This window comes from Macrosteles quadrilineatus, unplaced genomic scaffold (assembly GCF_028750875.1).
Source record: "Macrosteles quadrilineatus isolate MER2022 unplaced genomic scaffold, UCM_ALF_1.0 Scaffold_47__1_contigs__length_942521, whole genome shotgun sequence".
Classification (NCBI taxonomy): domain Eukaryota; kingdom Metazoa; phylum Arthropoda; class Insecta; order Hemiptera; family Cicadellidae; genus Macrosteles; species Macrosteles quadrilineatus.
This window is the reverse complement of record NW_026542640.1, coordinates 372,741-393,114: the sequence shown is the minus strand read 5'-3', so window position 1 is coordinate 393,114 and position 20,374 is coordinate 372,741. Positions and strand designations below refer to the sequence as shown.

At 32.9% G+C, this 20,374-nt stretch overlaps 1 protein-coding gene across 1 annotated transcript in view; it reads left to right on the top strand.

The window, feature by feature from the left end:
- The first annotated feature begins 3,304 nt into the window (after nucleotides 1-3,304).
- The window catches only part of LOC129005959 (muscle calcium channel subunit alpha-1-like), a 332,295-nt gene continuing 315,225 nt past the window's right edge, over nucleotides 3,305-20,374 (top strand). Inside the window, exon 1 of the mRNA XM_054435029.1 lies at nucleotides 3,305-3,429. The gene's annotated coding sequence lies outside the window, so the exon portion shown is untranslated. The remainder of the gene's footprint in view (nucleotides 3,430-20,374) is intronic.

Genomic DNA, 20,374 nt, shown 5'->3' with positions numbered 1-20,374 from the left:
CCATATTACTCGCTTAAGGAGTTCTTTGAGGACGACCTCACGGGACTTTAAATCCACCGCCATTAAGTTTATTAATCCGACATAATGGAAGTTTGTAAATATTGTAAATATTAGCTTTTATTTTTAAAATTGTAAATAGTTGACGCAGCCTAACCAGCTTATGCTGGTATCAAGCCAAGGAGGAGGTAATGAGGTAATGAGGTAAGTGCACAATCCATTTGCTTTTGATGCGTGTTACAAAACTACATAATTTTGTCAATTGTCAGATAATTATAAGTTCCTAGTGCGAAATTATAATTATCTGGGTTTCTATTAATTTCCCCATTACATTATTATCATTATCATCAGCTGGTCATAATCTAACCAAATCCCTCACTAATTCCCTCTTCTTCTATTATTCTTTTTAACACTTCTATGCCTTGGTATCATTAAATCGGGTTAGGCTGAATCAGTGTAATATAAAAAAAAGACTTAAAAACAAATCAATAAATCTAGGCATATATAACTATGTCGTATATACATATAAATAGGTATACATATACTGTATACTATATAGTAATGAAAAAGTAAGTAAATAGAATCATATGATGGTTTCAAAGAATTGTGTAACAACATAATATTCACATGAAGTAGATTATTTGTTTAATTTATAAAAATTCATTTGTCTGGTCGATCTGCTGTTTCATGTCAAATGAATTTATGTCAAAGATTTGTGATTTGAAATATTATAGTTAAGTTTTCTAGATCATGGTAGTCATTCTCAACTAAATTTTACTATTCCAAGCATTAAAACAAAAAATTAACAGTCATAATACACAGAAATTATTATGTAGTAGACGTTTACTATTCTAATCTAGAGGTTAAATACCTTGTTGCCAACGTAATCCTTGGTAGACTTAATGGCTACCGGTTTCGACACACTTATGGTGTCATTGTCAAGCCTAGACGTGGTTTTTCGCTCCTAGGAGGTCGTCATAAAGTCTTCAAAAACACATAACGAGACGAACAAATAACAAAAACGAACACGAACACACATTTTAACGAATACAGTATGGCCATACTTAAAATGTGTTAAAATGTGTGATCGTGTTTTTAAATGTATTAAAATGTATGTCGGGAGGTTTTTTAAGAAGTATCTTTATAGACAAACGATTGTTTATAGGTCAAAGGAAGGAGTTTTGTTTCTTGACAAAAAATGCATATGAGCTTGGTCAATAAGTGCCTCCAAGATAAAATAAAACTGAACAAAACATGTCTACTAAAATAAAAGAGTTACTAGGGATATGTTTCCACAAAATAAAAATAAAATTTCCGGCGTGAGTGAGAGTGTAGGCTACGTTAAAATGAATAAAAATAATTGTTTATTGCTTATTAGATATAGACCGTTCGAATATTTTCATTACAATCTTTGGTATGAAAATATTTCATCCTCAAGTTAAAAGTGTTTTGTTTTTGTATTATCAAATATACCATGTATAATTCTTAATCCTGTACTGGGGGGGGGGAGAGTAAACAGAGTCCGTTTCTACGCAATTGGTATTTGCTAACTTTTTTAAAGTAACAGTCCAAACCCTGGTCTTGCAGCTATCTAATTTTGACCTTTTGTTAAAAAGAATCGTTAATGGATTAACAATCGACTCACCTAATAGAATACAACCAGTGTTGGTATTGATCTGTGAGTAATTTATCGTTTATGAATCACCAATACCAAGGTGAGATTGAGGAGATGTCCATGAGAATGTCCCCTGACCTGACCCACCCATCTGCCTTACATGGACCCCAGAACATGTCACTTGGGCAACGCCCACCACCCAGCACTAACAACAGCATATCTTGGAGGTCGTTGTCAATTGAAGCAGTTAGTTGATAAAACAATAACAAATGTTTGTTTGTTTACGTCAACAAAATAAAAAAAAAATATAGTAAAACATAACTTTTCCATAGTAAACATTACTTTTCCGTAGTAAACATTGTAATGATGATTTGTATACAGTAGTGTAGCGAAAGAGTAACTCCCATGCATTTGTTTACATTCCTAACCTAACCCAACTAAACTTGCTGATTATGAAAAAAACTAATGAAGGTTTACTAATCGAATCGCTATTTTCAATCGATATTAGGGTAGCCAAGTTACCATAACTGTACCCGGACCCGCTCTCCGTTACATCTATCCCACTACACCCCTTCAACTACCCCTCCCCTGAATCACTCTTACGCTCTGGGGGGGGGGGGGCAACTGGCACTCGGGCCTACCTTACGGTTTCGACAGTTTATGACCCCCACGGCAAAAATTAAGCTGGCACACCCTCCGCTTCCCACGATAAGGCGACTCATCGCCTACCTGGATTAGTGCTGGCGCAGTACAGGCTAATGCTAACGAGGGATTATTTAGACCTTGGGATTAGGACTGGATTTTTGGCGCAGTGCAGGTTTACCCTATGATAAGAGTTGTTAGTTTTAGAATTGATAGTACTGTAGCCCTATTATGAGTTAACAATGAGAAAACTAAGATTCATTCAAGTAACAAGACCCAAGCAACAACAAAAATGTCTAGTTTTAAGATAGATAGTTTAATGATTGTAGGTAACACGAGCAACAACAAGTTTATCTAGCAGGGGAAAACGTATAAGAATTCCATATTACGTACGTTAATTATTTTAGAAGGGAGAGAGATGTATGCTGGTCTGGTGGTAGAACGCGGGACTACTGTCCCCACGGTCCGGGTTCAAATCCCGCCATTCATCAATGCCTTTTTAATAAATGATAATGCCGCTATCGTCTAGCCCATTTTAAAGTAAATGTGTAAAACTGTTCCGGGCTAGAGCCTAGCGTCCTAGCATTTTGAGATGGGAAATTAATTATAGTTTTGTAATCAATAGTAGTAGTGAGCATACCCTAAAGAAACAACGACAGCAGTGGACGGTTTTGTCATGATAGTATACGAATCCGAATAGGTCAAAACACATACCACCAAGGATTTGGTAATGAGGTATTTAACCTCTTGAGTAGCATAATAATTGTAAAGTGATCGAGAGGTCCAAAACCAGAGGATGAAATAGAAGTCTCATTCTAGTACCTTAAGTCACAAACAACACAAAGAATGTGTTTCGGCATTGATGTTAGCTTTTTAGAAACGAGCAACAACATTGATGGTTTTGGAACTGATAATAGCATTCTGGGTACCCTGAGCAACAACAAAGTTGATGGTATTGGGACTGATAGTATCCGGGTTAATTTTGGATCAGCGCTCTAGCCAGCGCTCTGGCCCGTTGCTGATATTAATACCATCACAGTCGCCCGTCCGTGATTTGCGGGTAAGCTGTTCTGTTTGTGGTGATTTCCGGAGACGGTGCGATTTGTGTTGTGGATATTTGTGTCTTGTGTGGATTTTACATACATAATTGGAATAACAAAGTCAACAAACATCAGGTAAGTAACTAGACAGAAACAAATCCGAACAATTTGGATTCCTGAAAGCGTGGTTTTACAAACAAAGGTGATTTTGTAGCAAAAGCCATTTGTAGCTAAAGAAAAAGTCACTCTTTAATTGAAAATAAACGTTTGAAATTGTATTCATTTGTATTAAGAGACTAAAAAACAATAATCATATGAAAAAAATTAAGGTCAGTGAAGTGTTACGTTTTCATGCAAATTGTTTAGACATGTCGGCTATCGCTCGGTCGGTTTAGTTTGGAAGACATAAGACATCGAAAAGAACTCGGTCGGTCAGACCATGCGGCAAATAACATTGACGGCAACCCTGCTTCCTTCGCTTATAGAATTTAGTATTATATAAACACTCGTTATGTTAATCGATTAAAAAAAAAACCTATATTTAATTTAGCTTATAAAGCTGTTATAAAAGCTAAGTGTTTCATGAAATTTCATTTTCTCTCAACCTTACTTGATTTTGGATGGTTTCGTTGTTATCGAAACTTATTAATGCTAACTTCAAGCAATCCACATTTTGTATGATGGTAGTCACTTATATTCTAAAACAACAATATTATCAAGGGGCTTGACCAAGAACAGAACACTTTTGTTGCCCTACTTTTGAAGAGGATTGCATTTAACTTTAATTTTAAGATCACCTGTTTCAGAACTAGTGATGACGTACGTTTCCTTGTAAGAAAATGTTAATTGAGTTTGTGCTATTAGGGATATACTTACACTCAGAAAAGCAGATAATTTTTCTTCTGTGTCTGTTTTTCTAAATACATCATTTTATATCTTTTAAACATCTTTAACAGCTAAAAAAGACGTATATTTTATAAAATAGATTATATAGAGAGCTGTAGTGTATATACGAGTGATTTGCATGGAAATGTTTAAATGTAGTGTGCTACGATGAACTTATGAATTATGGCTTACAACTATGTAGATTTAAAAAAGTAACCTTCTCAAAATAATGTTTAACGCTAATTAATTAGAAATAATGAGTGAAAACGTATTTGCAATACAGTACTTAATTAGATGAATTTATTTGAACATTTTAACCTCTTTATGTGGCATACAACTACATTGACGTTTTTAACACATAAGGAGGTACATAGCCTATTTAACCTTAAATAATATGAAATGCATTTAAAATCTTTTCATAATAATGTTCAAACAAACTTAATCATAAACACAAATTTCTTACCACGATTTATATAACAATGAATATGCATCAGGGTGACTGAAAAGTAACTTTCATCTTCCCTTAACTTTTCAACCATTTGAGATATTTTAAATCTTTTTGCGGCAACCTTCATAGATATGAGGGGCTACAATAATTATGGTAAATTTAGAAAAATTTAACCTTAGGGGTAGTGGTGGTCGGGGGTAGCTCATAATTTTCAAATAACAAGTATAGTCTAGTTTGGTATCATTTTACAGGTCTTGACAAAACATAACAATTAACATAAATGAAATAGAAATCGGACCATTAATAACGAAATGGCAGTTCAAAATTACTTTTAATAACCATTGTCTTAATCATTTCTATCTGCCATTTTGTTGACCCCCTACCCCAGCTACCCCCTAAGAGCAAAATTTTCAGAACTGACCAAAATTATTGTAGCCCTTCATATCCAAACAAGTTGCTGCAAACCGATTTTAAATATCTCAAATAGTAAAAAAGTTAAAGGGAGTGCAAGTTCATTTTCAGCCACCCTCATGGTTATTTGGATTTGAAACGTTTTAGGGTGCCATTTTGTTATTAGTCGGCCGATTTTGGTTTTATTTATGTCAATTTTTGTGTTTTTTTAAGACCTGTTAAAAGATACCAAACTCGACTATACTACTCATTTTAACATGTTGAGCTACCCCCTACCCCCGCAACTCTAAGGGAAAACTTTTCAAAATTGACCATAATTATTGTAGCCCCTCATACTTAAGAAGGTTGCCACAAACAGATTTCAAATATCTCAAATGGTTGAAAAGTTAAGGGGGGGGGGGTGTAAGTTACTTTTCAGCCCTGTATAGCATGCTGCAGGATGGCCAGTAATTTCTTGGGTTTGCAGCAAGGTAGGCAGTACACGTTTCAAAAATTTGTTATTGATCGAAATTATTGAAATTGTTTATCCTGGTTTGACCAGCTGACCTTTTAATGAACTATCTGGTTGTGAACAAATATATGTGTTGAAAATAAGATCTGACAGTCAACTACATATGATTATTTGTACAGCTAAAACATCTACTGTGCGACGCTTAGAGTTTTAAAAATCTTTAATATAAATTCAATTTTTATTTTGGAACTTAGTATATGGATTACTCAAGAATATAGTTTTCTCCCTTCAAAAACACTTTTTAATTAGACGTTTAGTAAAGTGTGAGTTGATAATACTGTAATTAAACTGTACAGTAAACTGGGATCAGTAGTAAAATATATACATTAAACTTAATAATGACGGTTAGTATTTGATACTGTATTACATTTATTTATTCTATTGAGCCTTAATTTAAGAAACGCCCAAGGGTTAGTAAAAAGAAATATATTTAAAAAGCTACTAATAACAAGAAGAATAAAACATAAATGACAAAATTTGGGCTCTAGACTAGTTTATAGACAGGCAAAGGAGCCATCTGAACAATTTCGCTAAATTAACGACAGTTGAAGTACTGACCAGCCTTAAAATATCACTTTAGACCAGTGGAAACAATAGTACAATGAGATAAAAATAGAATTTAAGGTAATTCATAATAGTAAACCATATAGTGTTAGCAAATCTCTCATCAGGTCTATGAGCTGCTATTTCAGTGAACAGTGTTCATGTTTAGTGCATGTATGGGGGAACAAGATTTTAATACCCTGATTGCACAAAATTATCATTACGGAAAACAATGTGTTATCAGATGTGAGAGCCGGATACTTAAAAGTTATTTGGTATATGCATAATTTTAATTCTAAATAAATTGGCAAAATTTATCTAAACATTTACAAAACCAGCCCTTGATAGGATTAATGGAATTAAACCGTATGGCTTGATTCCCTTTTAAGCAAGATTTTCTTTGAATAAACCCTGACCCTGAATTTCTTTGGCCTTTTGGTTTTTAAAAGAATATTCTTATCATAATAAATGGACCTTCGGAACCACACTCAAGTAGCTTTCATTTGTTGATAAGAAACAATACTGTTAAAGCTTATTGTTAACTTTTCACTGTAGAATTACCTTAATCGGGTTGTTACACAATTAGATACAATCATTTTGTGTATTGTGAAATACATTTATCAACATTTTTTTTAAATTAAAATAATAAAACAGTTGTTGATATATGTGTTTCATTATGGTTTTGGACCAATAACTTTCAAGTCCGTGGTACTTGAAGGAGCCGAGTATATGATTATTAGTTATTACTTATAATAGTAAACACATTCATTGACTGATAAGACTAAATTTACTTCCTACTTCGTAGTGTTTAAACAAAATCCTGTCTTTTATTTTCTTACCAAACAGTAAAACAAATAACACAGTAGAAATGCAGAAAATAATTTAATCATATTTTTTATGACGAGCCTCATAAATTTTGAGAATACTAATTGGTCGTTTTAGTTTATTTTGCAACAAAAGCAATTAGGCAGGGAGCACGTTCGTCATTTTGTGTTTGTTTTATTGAAAGTGATAATGAGCCTGATGTGTCTGTAGTTATGCGTTTCACTGAAATGGGCTACAAAATGATTTTAGGCAACTTTAACACTGATATAAATACAAATAATCATTGAATCATATGATGTTGATTTGTTTACTATTAAATACCAAGTAACAATTACGTTTTCCAAGAGGGTATATTTATTTAATACTCCACATTTAATTCAACTCGCCGATTCTCACTGAATAATAAATTTGACTATCAGTTCCGTAAGAGTAAGTTCCATCTACGTAAATGAACATTATTTTTAAAGAATGTATTTCAACTATTTTCTTTTTCAACCGTATTTTTAATGGACGGTTAAAATTATACGTATCCATCCAACGTATAACCAAGTTCGAAATGTTGCTAATTTTAAAAGTGACCCGTGACCCTCACTTTTGGTACGCCAGTGGTAAAACCTATCTTTTGAAGGTTCTTAATTTTTAGGGACAAATAATTTTTTACATAAAGGCTATCACTCATTGGTTCTTGGTAAGATGTAATGCCCTGGTGTCTGTTACCTTTAATCGAATGCTTACATTTCTTGGACCAAGATCTAGATGATTTGGACAACTTGTGAGGAAGTTTCCTCTAGAGCACTAGGATAAAGGGTGGTAAGGGTCGATAAGTGAAAGACTGGGTATCTTACACTTCCTTTTATTTAGTGGTCTTTTATCCGAACACACAGGTTTCTATGTACAATTGTATATACAGTTTTGATCCTGGGTCCGTAGTCCTCCTACCAGGCAGAGTCTCCGGGTGTAATGTGCTACTGCTCTCCACTGGAGACGGTTCTGGCGTCACTTGCTCAGAAGTTAGCACTCTCTAGGCAGTCCGACGACAACTCCGTCAATACTCAACGTATACCATGTATACGCTTTTTAAGGTGGCGGGGGACCAAACAAGTCCTCCCCTCCACCTACGACTATAGACTCACGGGCTCAACACGCCCATCCAGCGGTGCTGGTGGCCCAACACTCCCATCCAGCGGTGCTGGTGGCCCAACACTCCCATCCAGCGGTGCTGGTGGCCCAACACTCCCATCTAGCGGTGCTGGTGGCCCAACACTCCCATCCAGCGGTGCTGGTGGCCCAACACTCCCATCTAGCGGTGCTGGTGGCCCAACACTCCCATCCAGCGGTGCTGGTGGCCCAACACTCCCATCTAGCGGTGCTGGTGGCCCAACACTCCCATCTAGCGGTGCTGGTTGCCCAACACGCCCATCCAGTGGTACACGCGGCTCATCAGGTGTCCCGCGGGCTCAACACGCCCATGTGGAGCATACAATGAAATGAAGCGTGACAGTTTTAACTATTAAACGTAAATATAGCAGATTACGTAAATATAGTAGATTGTGTCAGGTTTACCACATGCACGATGTTAAACTTTGTTTGGACCAAAAGTTAAGCCAATAATTTAACCCCAAACAAACAATCATTTTGAGGTACACCAAATATCATCATTAGTGAGTTGCTTACATAGTTGATGTTTACTGAAACATGTTTGATGTATAGCTGTGGTTTGTAACACTTTACAATAAAGATTTTAACAATGTGGTGGATTCTGGCAAGGAACGTTTTGGTAAATAGATCCGTTTACGGATTTGGATTACATTCATGGAATAAAGATTTATTTATAGATTCATAATCCTTAAACTATTGATCAGCCGAATACAATTAGATTGTTTTTGTCAAGTAACGTTTGAGTCCACTGATGACTCGAAAACACCATTATTTGTTATTTTACAAAGTTCGCAATAGTTAGAATGACAAAATTGAAGATATATTTGTCAATATGACCGCTTGCTCCATGACCAAAAAGGAAAATGTGTGATTAAATATTTGCCCTAAAAGAAGAGGTAAACATTTAGTCGACACAATCAAACTCTGGCTTTGTTAAGACATCTAACACACGTCAAAATAAGCTTATCACGCCATCATGGATTTTATCATGACCGTGTAAATGAATAATAAAATCCAAAGTCCAGCGCTTCTATAGACAATATAGTCATATTGTGAACATCTACAACCCGCTTTATCTAACCACCCTATCCAACCTAACCTACCTACTCGTTCGTTACATGTATTACATTAAATATCTCATAATTTAAAATCAATATACAAAACCACAACTAAACTGAAACTAAAAACAACTAAGTATACACAAATTTCAATACGCCACACGTCAAATGGTGGTGTATGCCAGTGGGTTGTGTTTTCTGTGGTTGTATTAAGGTAGTTAGGAAAATGTAGATAATTATTTATGTCATTATAAAAATGGGAGGAGCTCCCTTACCTCCCGAATCATAGTGTAGTCAAAACACGAAGCGGAGGAAAAGTCCATCAAACTAAAATTAAAATAGTTCACCTTCGGATCTATGAACTTTTTAAACCACTATGGATTTCGAACAGTCACCTCTGTCGTCATCAGGCCCAATCAGAGACTCCATTGCTGAAGTCTAAGTGGGTTGTGTTGCTAGCCTAGTGGTTAGCGTCTCGGAATTCGGTCCGGGAAGGACGGGTTCAATCCCCGGCACATCCACTAAACATCTTTCGTGACTCTCTCAAGAAATGCCACTGGCGTAGAAATAAGTACCCATTGTAACATATTTTGTATATACCACCTTGTAAATGTTTTCACCACTAGGTTAAATGTACATGTATCATAAAGTGTTGTAAGATGTATTACATCACGTTGATATAATACCGCCAACGCCTAATATTCTAATCAAGAAGTTATTTAAAAGTGAGATCAAGTAAAAAAATACATTGTCTATTACAACTTCGCATGTTGTAATACGATTTTCTTACAAAAGCGAGAAATGTTTCGGTGTGACAGCGGGTGGTCATAGTAACAAACCAACTTGACACCTGTGTTCGCGCTTTGATGTGAGGACTCGACCAGCTCATACCAATTTGGACTCCTCTACGGAGGGTTTTCATCTGTCAAAAGTATTACATGCTGCAGACATATACTCATCTTCAACCTTATGTTCGAATACAAACTAGATTTTCAACGAATTATTTATTATTAAATCACGGTTTATTAAATACTAAATTATAAATTAGATTGTTGTCTGGGTATACAAGTAGTTATAGTCCTCGCCTTCAAATCTGAAGCTAACTGGTTCGATTCCAAGCGGTGTAAATTTTGTCCCCAGATAAAAATAGTAATTACTCTCAATTAATAACACTATTAAACAAAAGGTATGATTTATATGGTAATTAGGACAGTGAATGGACCACCCCATACAAAAAATGTAAAAATTTATGTAATAAGTACAGGTCTTTCTCAGTCTGAGATATGTACTGTTATTTACGAGTAATTACGATCAAAATTAGTACTGTATTATGATAACGTAAATAACATTATTACTTTATATCTGCGTATGCATATGAAGATAAATGAGCTTTAAATCCACCCAAACATTATAATACAAAATTCTCTCTTTGTTTACAAAATACTCAATAAATTACAGTTTTATTAGTAAGAAAAAACTATAGACTTGCATTGAAAAATCCCAGTCTGTCTTTTGATATATTGTCATTTATGTTACCCATTGTAATATTCTTTACAACTTCTTGTATAGGCCTACTCATGGCTACTACCACGAAGTTTGTTATGATTCCGTTACTAATGAATATTGATAATAATTACACTCAATTTAATGCATATTATGGACTCATATTCGCGTAGTCGTTGTAGCTAATTTTAATTCAGTAAACTGGGTAGTCAACAAGAGTAAATTAGTCTCATTATCTGATGAGAATTCAATACTATCCTGTGTAGTAACTTAATCACATTCTTTTAAAACCAAACATCCTTTTTACAGTATATTTATTTAGTATATTTACTTTTACAGTTTTATTTAATATAATAAATAAAACTTAATGCATGCTTAACCTTTGTTTCTCTCTTTCGCTATAGTTTATAGTTGTTTTTGGGTTGTTTAATCATGTTCAGTATGTATTAAGTTTTAAAGGCCGCTCTCCCAAATCAATCACGAAACATGAACCAACATCAGTGTAAACTCCCCACGTTTAGCGGACAACGCTTTATGCAAGGTACGATCAGGTTAGAGATAATGATGATTGTTTTTATTTTTGACGTCGAAGCTAACCACAGGATTACTCATTCCCAACCATTATTCCTTTATTATTAATCACTGTGAATAAAAATTTGTCATTGCTAAATGAAAAATTCAGGTTTGTTGTTTTGTTTGCGCTTTAGCATTTGAGTAAGGTTAACAAATGACTCAGAAGAGCCTTATGTACAAGAGCAATTTAGTGAGCTAAACTTAGTTGTTGATAAATATTACTCACAGCCACCTTAAACACAATCATGATATTAATTTCAAACTGTAGTAGCATAAGGTAAGATTTTTCGAACTTCTTTTTCGGGTGTAGCCGATTGAAATTTTACTATAACACGTATAGGTATATAAGACATATATATGAACCAGTATAAAAATAGCATATTTCATTACTAGAAAGTAAAGCGACTCTTTTCTACACGACCCCAAGTTTCACGACCGAGGCGATGCCGAGGTTTACAAATGAGTGAGGTTTGAAAAGGTATTTTGGTCCTTATGTTAAACCATGTGGTCCGTACCTCCAAAAAAGTTTCCATCTGGTTGTGTTAATATATACGAACAGCTTTTACCGTTATTTACTTCAACAATAAAACTATACATTCAAATTCAAATTACTTAGTCTCTAATATTGAAATTCAAATTCAATACTAAGTGTCTAAATAATAGAATTTTGTGAAGTATAATGTGGAACTATTATGAACACACACAAATCTTTGAAACAATACGATAATATTCTTTCATTTATTTATTTATTTTTTATTTATTTATTGCTCTTGACAACTTTTACATTGTGTAGCATATAATATTTATTCAAATATTTATAGTTACATAGAGGTTATTTTATAAAATTACACTTTAAATTAAATTTAACTTTAAACAAATAAATCAATACATTAAAGAAATGGGGGAAAATACATTTATTAATAAAACCTTAAAATATTTAACTCATAACCCCTGGGGAATATAATACTGTGGCCCTTAACTCCAACGGTGCGCAGTGAACTCATCCACCGAATAGAACGCCTGATTGTTCAAGTCACAAGAGTTGTAAATTCATCAATCCGTACTGAAATTAGCCACTTGGGATAATAGCTGATATCAACGAATTTATATCTCATGACTAGTACAGAAATTGGCATTTCCATTGCACGTATAAGTTTCATGTGTGGAGGAAAGCTGAACTCAGGAACCCCAATTTCACGTGTAAGGGGAAGCCGAGCATATGAGAGTTATTTTCACGTACGGAGTGAAGCAAGAGACGGGAATAGTTGGAGTAAGTGCCGAAAGATAATTAATGTACAAGTTATGTATTATACTTTTCATCACGACGCAAAAACCCTCACATACAGAATAACAGTCATGGTAAGACCTGGACCCGGAACCGATTTACTCTTTTCGTTTTGAGGTCCCCAGAGGCCAAAAACACCATTCGTCTAAATTCATATGCATACATAGATGTGGGTCCTATAAACTGTCCTATATAGTAAACTGTCGTAGTTTGCCTGTTTATGAAAATTTGTCTGATCAAATTTGAAAAATGTTTATATTTCATACTAAACTATTGAATGTCACTAAGAAAACACTCTATTACTTTCTCTGTAGCAGCAGACCTAAGTACCTTACTCAGAGAAATAATGTTATTTAATAGGGAATAAATATGACATTATGACATATGACATAAATATGACATAACTATATAACATACTTCGGCGATAGTATGTTATATAGTTAATGTTATTTATACTACGCTTATTAATACAGTGAAGTTCCTTTACAGTTATTCTGGTTGGAATAAAGACTTGATAAAGGTTTCCATACATAGGGTTTTCTTTCGTCCCAATGCTTAAAACCGTAGTAGTACTTCGTTTATGATTGACTGGGTATTTTAATAACATTCTTGTAATATCGTAAATGATTTAAATTGTTAATGTACAGAATACTTGAAATCTCGAATATAACATTAAATCACGATTTAATGCAATATTTACTGTAATATAGTGTATTCTATTTTTCTACGGTATTTTGAGCAAAATAATAGATTTTTTTACGATCTGGCCTTTACTGTAGGTATTATGACACATACAATTTTACAAATTGCAAAACCATTAAATTTATAAGATATGTTTGGACAATAATACTGAATACTCGATGAATACTGAAATTTACGCTAATATCAATTAAAACATATTCAAAATGTATTTCACCTACGTCATAGTATATTACGTTACTAGTCCTGAAAATAAGTGTTTACCGGACGAGTGTGGTCGTTCCCGTGCGAGACGAAGTCGAGTACGGGATTACCATACGAGTCCGGTAAACACATTTTGGACGAGTTACGTACGATAGTTTACGCCATACTACTTAACTCGTACAAATCCTTATATATTTCCACCAACTAAAGGACTAAACATCACCACTCATAACCTCTAAGAGAGGTTATGTTTTTGTTTATAACCAAACCAATCATTGCCACGCAAATACAGTATAATCAGCTGATTGGTGTCCGGTAAAACTCATTGCAGAACAGTATTACGCAATGAAACCCCATTTGAATAAGCTGGCGGCAAACAGCTGTTTTCTGGACTAAATCCTTGCGTGGGAAGTTCGTCAAAATAATGTAGTGTGGCGTAAAAAATATTTCACAAACTATTCAAGGGAGTATCTCAGTTGTTTCTTCATTGATTTTCTTTATTTGTATTCTTGCTTTCTTGACAAATGCTACTGTTTCAGGATATTCTTTATAAATTACATTAGTTAAAAATGATATATTTTAACGTGATAGCTATGAGCAATCTTAGGTGTTTTAGAACCTTAATTCTAGGTTTAATAGAGAAATATCTATGGGCTGTTAAACATTTTTACTTTAAAATTCGTGATAAAAAATTTTGGATTTGACTTTACCAAATCTAAATAAAAATTCATAAACATTTTTAATTTTTCTATGGAAGTATTTTTTATAAAATCCCAGTAGAAGTTTATCAACAATTACAGCATGGTCTGACATGGCAAGACTTAATTGTTAAACTCAACACAATTGGTAAATGTATTTATTAAGAGTAATATAAGACTACATAAACAACACTAAACCCATCTCCCTTAAAGCCTTCCTAAGTCAAAAACGTGTGTTTACTAATTATTGTGGAAAGCAGTTCCTCTTATTTTTTCACCAACTGAATAGCAGGAAACAAGGTGGGAAGATTAAGTTATTTAAGAATATAACATTAATGGTAATGGGTTTCCAGTATTAAAAGTTCAACAGGTTGCTAAAGCTTGACACATAGGCGTGACACACCCTGTATAATAATAGAAATGTGTTATTTGAAACTTTCTCAAGTACTTAAGAGAAGTCTTTAATTTCAAAGTTAATATTTTTTTGCTGTAGGCTACTCGCTTAATTTAAATCTTTTGCATTTCAGGTACAGGGAATCACCCACTAACATTGTATGATACATCTAGTAAGTAAAGACTTCAACTACGGTACCTAATTATGTTCCTTTATTATGAAAAGGGCAATTAAATTCAATGGAATATACATCTTTCTTCCCGATCTTTCAACACAGCAAGGGTGTTTCAAGTTTTCTGTTTCAGTCTTCAGAATCCACCAGACATTAACTTAAGTAAATTTCTATATTTATATCCAATCAATAATTTTAATTCCCATAACGCCTTGCTCAAGACCAACCTAATAATTATTTTACCCGATTATAATAATTTGTGGTGTAGGCATATTACCAGGCTTCATTTTGTATACAGAATATAATATGGGAGTATTTCTTTATTTAACTGAAGAACCTTAAACTATTTTTTCCACTATACCAATGACTTAAGTTAGAAATGAGCCAGTTAATATATTGGAGGGTTTGTAATGATTTATAATACACTCTATGCAACTAACACGAAGGACACACACGGTGTTGAGCCAGTTTCGTGTTTTAATTATTGGTCTCACTTACGAAGTAGAATTGAATGTAAACCATCTGAACATTTAGGTTAGACCAACCAGTTTGTCTTGTTGGGAAATACAACCCCCACTTGGTTGAGATTCATTATTGCATATTCAAATAATTTAAACGTTGTGCAAAACTAAGTAGGTTACAGGTTAAATATGGATGCAATCGAGTCAGGACGAAATAAAATAAAAATATAAAAGGGCAACAACAAGGAGAAAGGCAAAAGGATAAACAAGCAGAAACTTTAATCCTCTGAGCATGCGTCGAGAGGAATTATAAAACCAAAAGTATGTATTAATAGCAAAATCTTTAATATGTTTCATCAATATTGCCTGGACTGACCTTTTTCATCCAAGATCAAGTGAGCGAAGGTCAAAAATACCTTTTACTACTTTTCGTCGTACTGCACTATTCTCCCAGCTAATACTTTGCTTGCATTTATAAATTAGTCCAAACAATTTTTCTACCTTGTTTTGCAAGTATTTATGCATATGTGTTACTTTTATTTAGATACCATATTTATTACTCATCCAACACAATTATAAATTAATAATTTAGCGATGCAGCTTTTTTACTATTTAACTTTTTGTAATCAAACATCAAGATCGAAATCTCTTTACTGTCTTTCAGCTACAAAGGCAATTGACATTTTCAAAAATGATATAGAGTAGTTAATAACAGAAGGCATCACATAAAATGACATCTTATCATTAAAACAAACAAACATTTAACATAGACATGGATTACATAACAGGAACCTCGATCTTAAATTATTTAAAACTTATATTCAAAATATCCAAGAACCTATCTACAGAGAAAACCCATTTTAATTTTAACCATGAATCAAGGATAGTTTTGAATTCTTTTATAGGAATTGTTAGTGCGGAAGGGGGTAATTTATAAACAATAATATACTTAAATATTTGTAGCTATTGTGTGTAAGTGTAAGTCTTGTAAGTGTTATGGCTATTTCTTGTGTAATGTGCATGTTTGTCAGATTGGATGCTATACTGGTCTATAATCTCTTTTACGTACAGTAAGCAATTTAAAATGCATAAAGTACGAAGGGTTAGGCCTTAAAATCTGCTCTGAAATCGTCCCTGGGCTTTGTTCCTCTAATGCACCTAACTGCTTTCCTTTGCCATTTAAAAACTGTTTTAGCTCTTACAGAGCTACCTCCTAAGAGAACACCATATTGTAAGTGAGCATGGAAAATGCATAATAACAATTTAGAATATTTTTTACACTTACGTTGTCCTTTAATTTTTCAAACAAAAATATAGTTCTAGCCAATTTACTTCATAAAAAGTGTATATGCTCACTCTAATTCAGCTTCTCATCAATATGAATTCCTAGCAATTTTGCCGATTTTTTGTAATGAGAAATGTGTTTAAGGTTAAAATGAATTTCTTCTGTTTTTGTGTTATTAATATTTAATTAATTTCCTTGAAACCACTCTTCAGCCAACTTTAACATCTCATCCCGTTCTTCAAGTGATTTTGACCACTTGTGAGTAATGTAGTATCATCAGCGTAAAGAGTGGTTTTACAGGGAATAAAACCAGGTAAATCATTAATAAAATCAATAAAAAGTAGAAGCCTAAGGACCGATCCTTGAGGTACGCCCGGGTACGCCAATTTTTATTTTAAATAGATTATATCTTGAATTGTAAGAATAAGAAAATGTATTTCATTGATCTTTTTACCAAGAAATAGGACTCGTCTTATACATTACAAAATAATCATCTCAATACAATCAATTTTCTTATACATCAAAATGTTACATAAAATACAATTAGGCATAATAACTTATTTTAATAAAAATTTAACATAAAAATTGCAGTTGATAGAGTCACTTAAGCTGTGGAAAGGATTTTGAATAAGCCGATTATAAATTCTATTACAAAAATATTATAATCAACAAATTTTGCACTCTCAGGTAGTTTATTAAAAAAGCGAATTGAGTTGATTTTGAAGGAGTCGCCCGTTTTAGCCAGTCTATGAGGTTTAATGCTGAGCTTGCCTCCACCCCTAAATGTTGTACTCATGACTGTCAGATCTAAGTGGGGGAGAATGCAAGTTTGACTTGGTGTAGAGTAATATTTGAAAGATGTACAAACTGATTACTGCTGGAATTTTTAATTCTATGATAAGAGTATAAATAGGGTAGAGTATAAATATATACCTGCAACATCTGAAAAGGGCTCTTTAAATAAATATAAGCATAACAGATTTAATGATTTTTCAGCTACCCCATGAAAAGCCAAATTTTTAATAAGACTTTTATGAGAAACTGAATCAAAAGATTTAGCCAAATCAGTTAATGTAGCAGACATATTCATTTTATCATCACATGTTTGTTGTGTAAAAATGTTGTTTGTGTGTAAAAAATTAAAATAATGACAGAAAAATTAATCAAGTCATTGTAACAAGAAGAACCAGAATGGAATGTTTATTTTCACAATATTATGAATTGATTAACAATGATCACCTGCTGTTGTTAATTTTAATTGTAAATGCTAGTAGAAAAAATTAACTAAAAGAACTGAACATCACAATTGTTTAAAATATCTGTGATTATGTTTTCATTATGAATTGATTAACAATGATCACCTGCTGTTGTTAATTTTAATTGTAAATGCTAGTAGAAAAAATTAACTAAAAGAACTAAACATCACAATTGTTAAAAATATCTGTGATTATGTTTTCCAAGGCTTTGATTGTGGACAAATTCGATCTCAACCCAAACTGAGTATCACAGAACAAGTTTTTTTTAAATATGAATAAATTTATTGGTGTAGACAATGTTCTTATATTTTGGAAAGAATTGGGATTAGAGACATTGACTTTATATCTACACAATGCAATTTGAAAATGGCACTTTTCATAATTTTCCTGGGGGTTTGGGCCCAAGACCAAGACGTGTGCCAAATTTCAACTCCCTAGCACTTCTAGATGTGCTCAAAAATTTGTATACCAACAAACATTTATATTTGTGTGGATATAATGTCAATGTTAGAGATATCGGTCTGTAATTATCTGGATGTGTTTTTTGCCCGTTTGAAGATTGGTATTTTAGCAGATATTTTATGACATTCTGGAAAAGATTCTTGTTCAATCATCATATCATATAGAATGGTAAGTGGACTTATTAAAAGTGGGTCCACCTTTTTGATTACATAATTGGAGAAGCCATAATAATCTTCACCCTTAGAACTACTTAGTCTATTAATTGATTCTAAAATATTTAATTGAGAGATAGGTGACCATTGGAATTTAGTATCAACCTCACTTGAGGCTGAGTAGTGTAGGCCAATATGTAATTTCATGGTTTTTTTTTGTTTTTTTTTTGTTAAAGGCAAAAACTTAATATATTTTGAAAGGAGATATAGTAATCTCCAAAAAAAATTAGGGTATCATTTTTTCCAATCCAAGATGGCGTCCAAAATGGCCGCTGTTAGGTACCATTTTCAGGTTTTTCCTAAATATCTCGAAAACTATCAACTTTTTGTATACTATACTAAATTAGGAAATTAAAGAAGATTAAATTTCCTACAAGAAAAGCATATGATGTAACTATTTCCGTTCAACCATTTACAAGATATAATAAATAACTTATTCAAATACTCCTTCCATAAGAAATACATGTAAATTTGTATGTATAATAAATGCGAAACATAGCAAAACCTATCCACCTATGGCCAATATAACCGATATTCTTGAAATCTTGACAAATTTTCCAGCAATTTGACACTTTAATCATAAAAATTGGTCAAAAATTAAGGCGAGGGTGAGCACACAAAAAAGCTGTAATTATTTAAGAAACTATTGCAAATAATGCGGTTTTTGTGAGACCGCCAACGCCTTAATTTTGGACTAATCATATCACACAGTGTTTATTTGTATTTTAGCAGTCATACATCAATTAACACCAAGTAATAACGTGATTTAAATAGTTAAACTATATTTTAAAGATTACACTGTATCATTTATACTAATTGGCTAATATAGTAATTTAACAATCGTTCATGTTTGTACATTTATTTCCAATTCCAATATAATTTAAATTACATGTGTGCTACAGAAGAAATTAAATTATTGCTAAACGGCAGCCATTTTGGACGCCATCTGGTATTCGAAAAAATTACGCCCTAATTTTTTCCTTATGTTTGCATATATTTTACTAGAATAATCTTTTGCTTTTAACTAAATAAATCCACGAATTTTTATTTCATTACAAATGAGCCTACACAGGTCCATACGTAATTTCATTTAATTTTTAAAATTTGGTTTTTTATTTGATAATTTTTAAATCTTGACCAAATTTCCAGCAATTGAACACTTTAATCATAAAGATTAGTCCAAAATTAAGGCGTTGGCGGTCTCAAAAAAACCGCATTATTTGCAATAGTTTCTTAAATAATTACAAATTTTTTGTGTGCTCATCCTCGCCTTAATTTTTGACCAATTTTTATGATTAAAGTGTCAGATTGCTGAAAAATTTGTCAAGATTTCAAGAATATCGGTTATATTGGCCATAGGTGGATAGGTTTTGCTATGTTTCGCATTTATTATACATACAAATTTACATGTATTTCTTATGGAAGGAGTATTTGAATAAGTTATTTATTATATCTTGTAAATGGTTGAACGGAAATAGTTACATCATATGCTTTTCTTGTAGGAAATTTAATCTTCTTTAATTTCCTAATTTAGTATAGTATACAAAAAGTTGATAGTTTTCGAGATATTTAGGAAAAACCTGAAAATGGTACCTAACAGCGGCCATTTTGGACGCCATCTTGGATTGGAAAAAATGATACCCTAATAATTACAAATTTTTTGTGTGCTCATCCTCGCCTTAATTTTTGACCAATTTTTATGATTAAAGTGTCAGATTGCTGAAAAATTTGTCAAGATTTCAAGAATATCGGTTATATTGGCCTTAGGTGGATAGGTTTTGCCACGTTTAGCATTTATTATACATACAAATTTACACCATTTTGGATTGGAAAAAATGACACCCTAATTTTTTTGGAGATTACTATATCTTCTTTCCAAATATATTAAGTTTTTGCCTTTAACAAAAAAAAAAAAAACACTAATCTTCATTTTATTACAAATGAGCCTGCACTAGAGAGCAGAGCAATTGGGTCCTTTGTACTTTGTCCGTTAAGTATCTGTTATTATTCAGTAGTAAACAAGCATAATTTACAAAA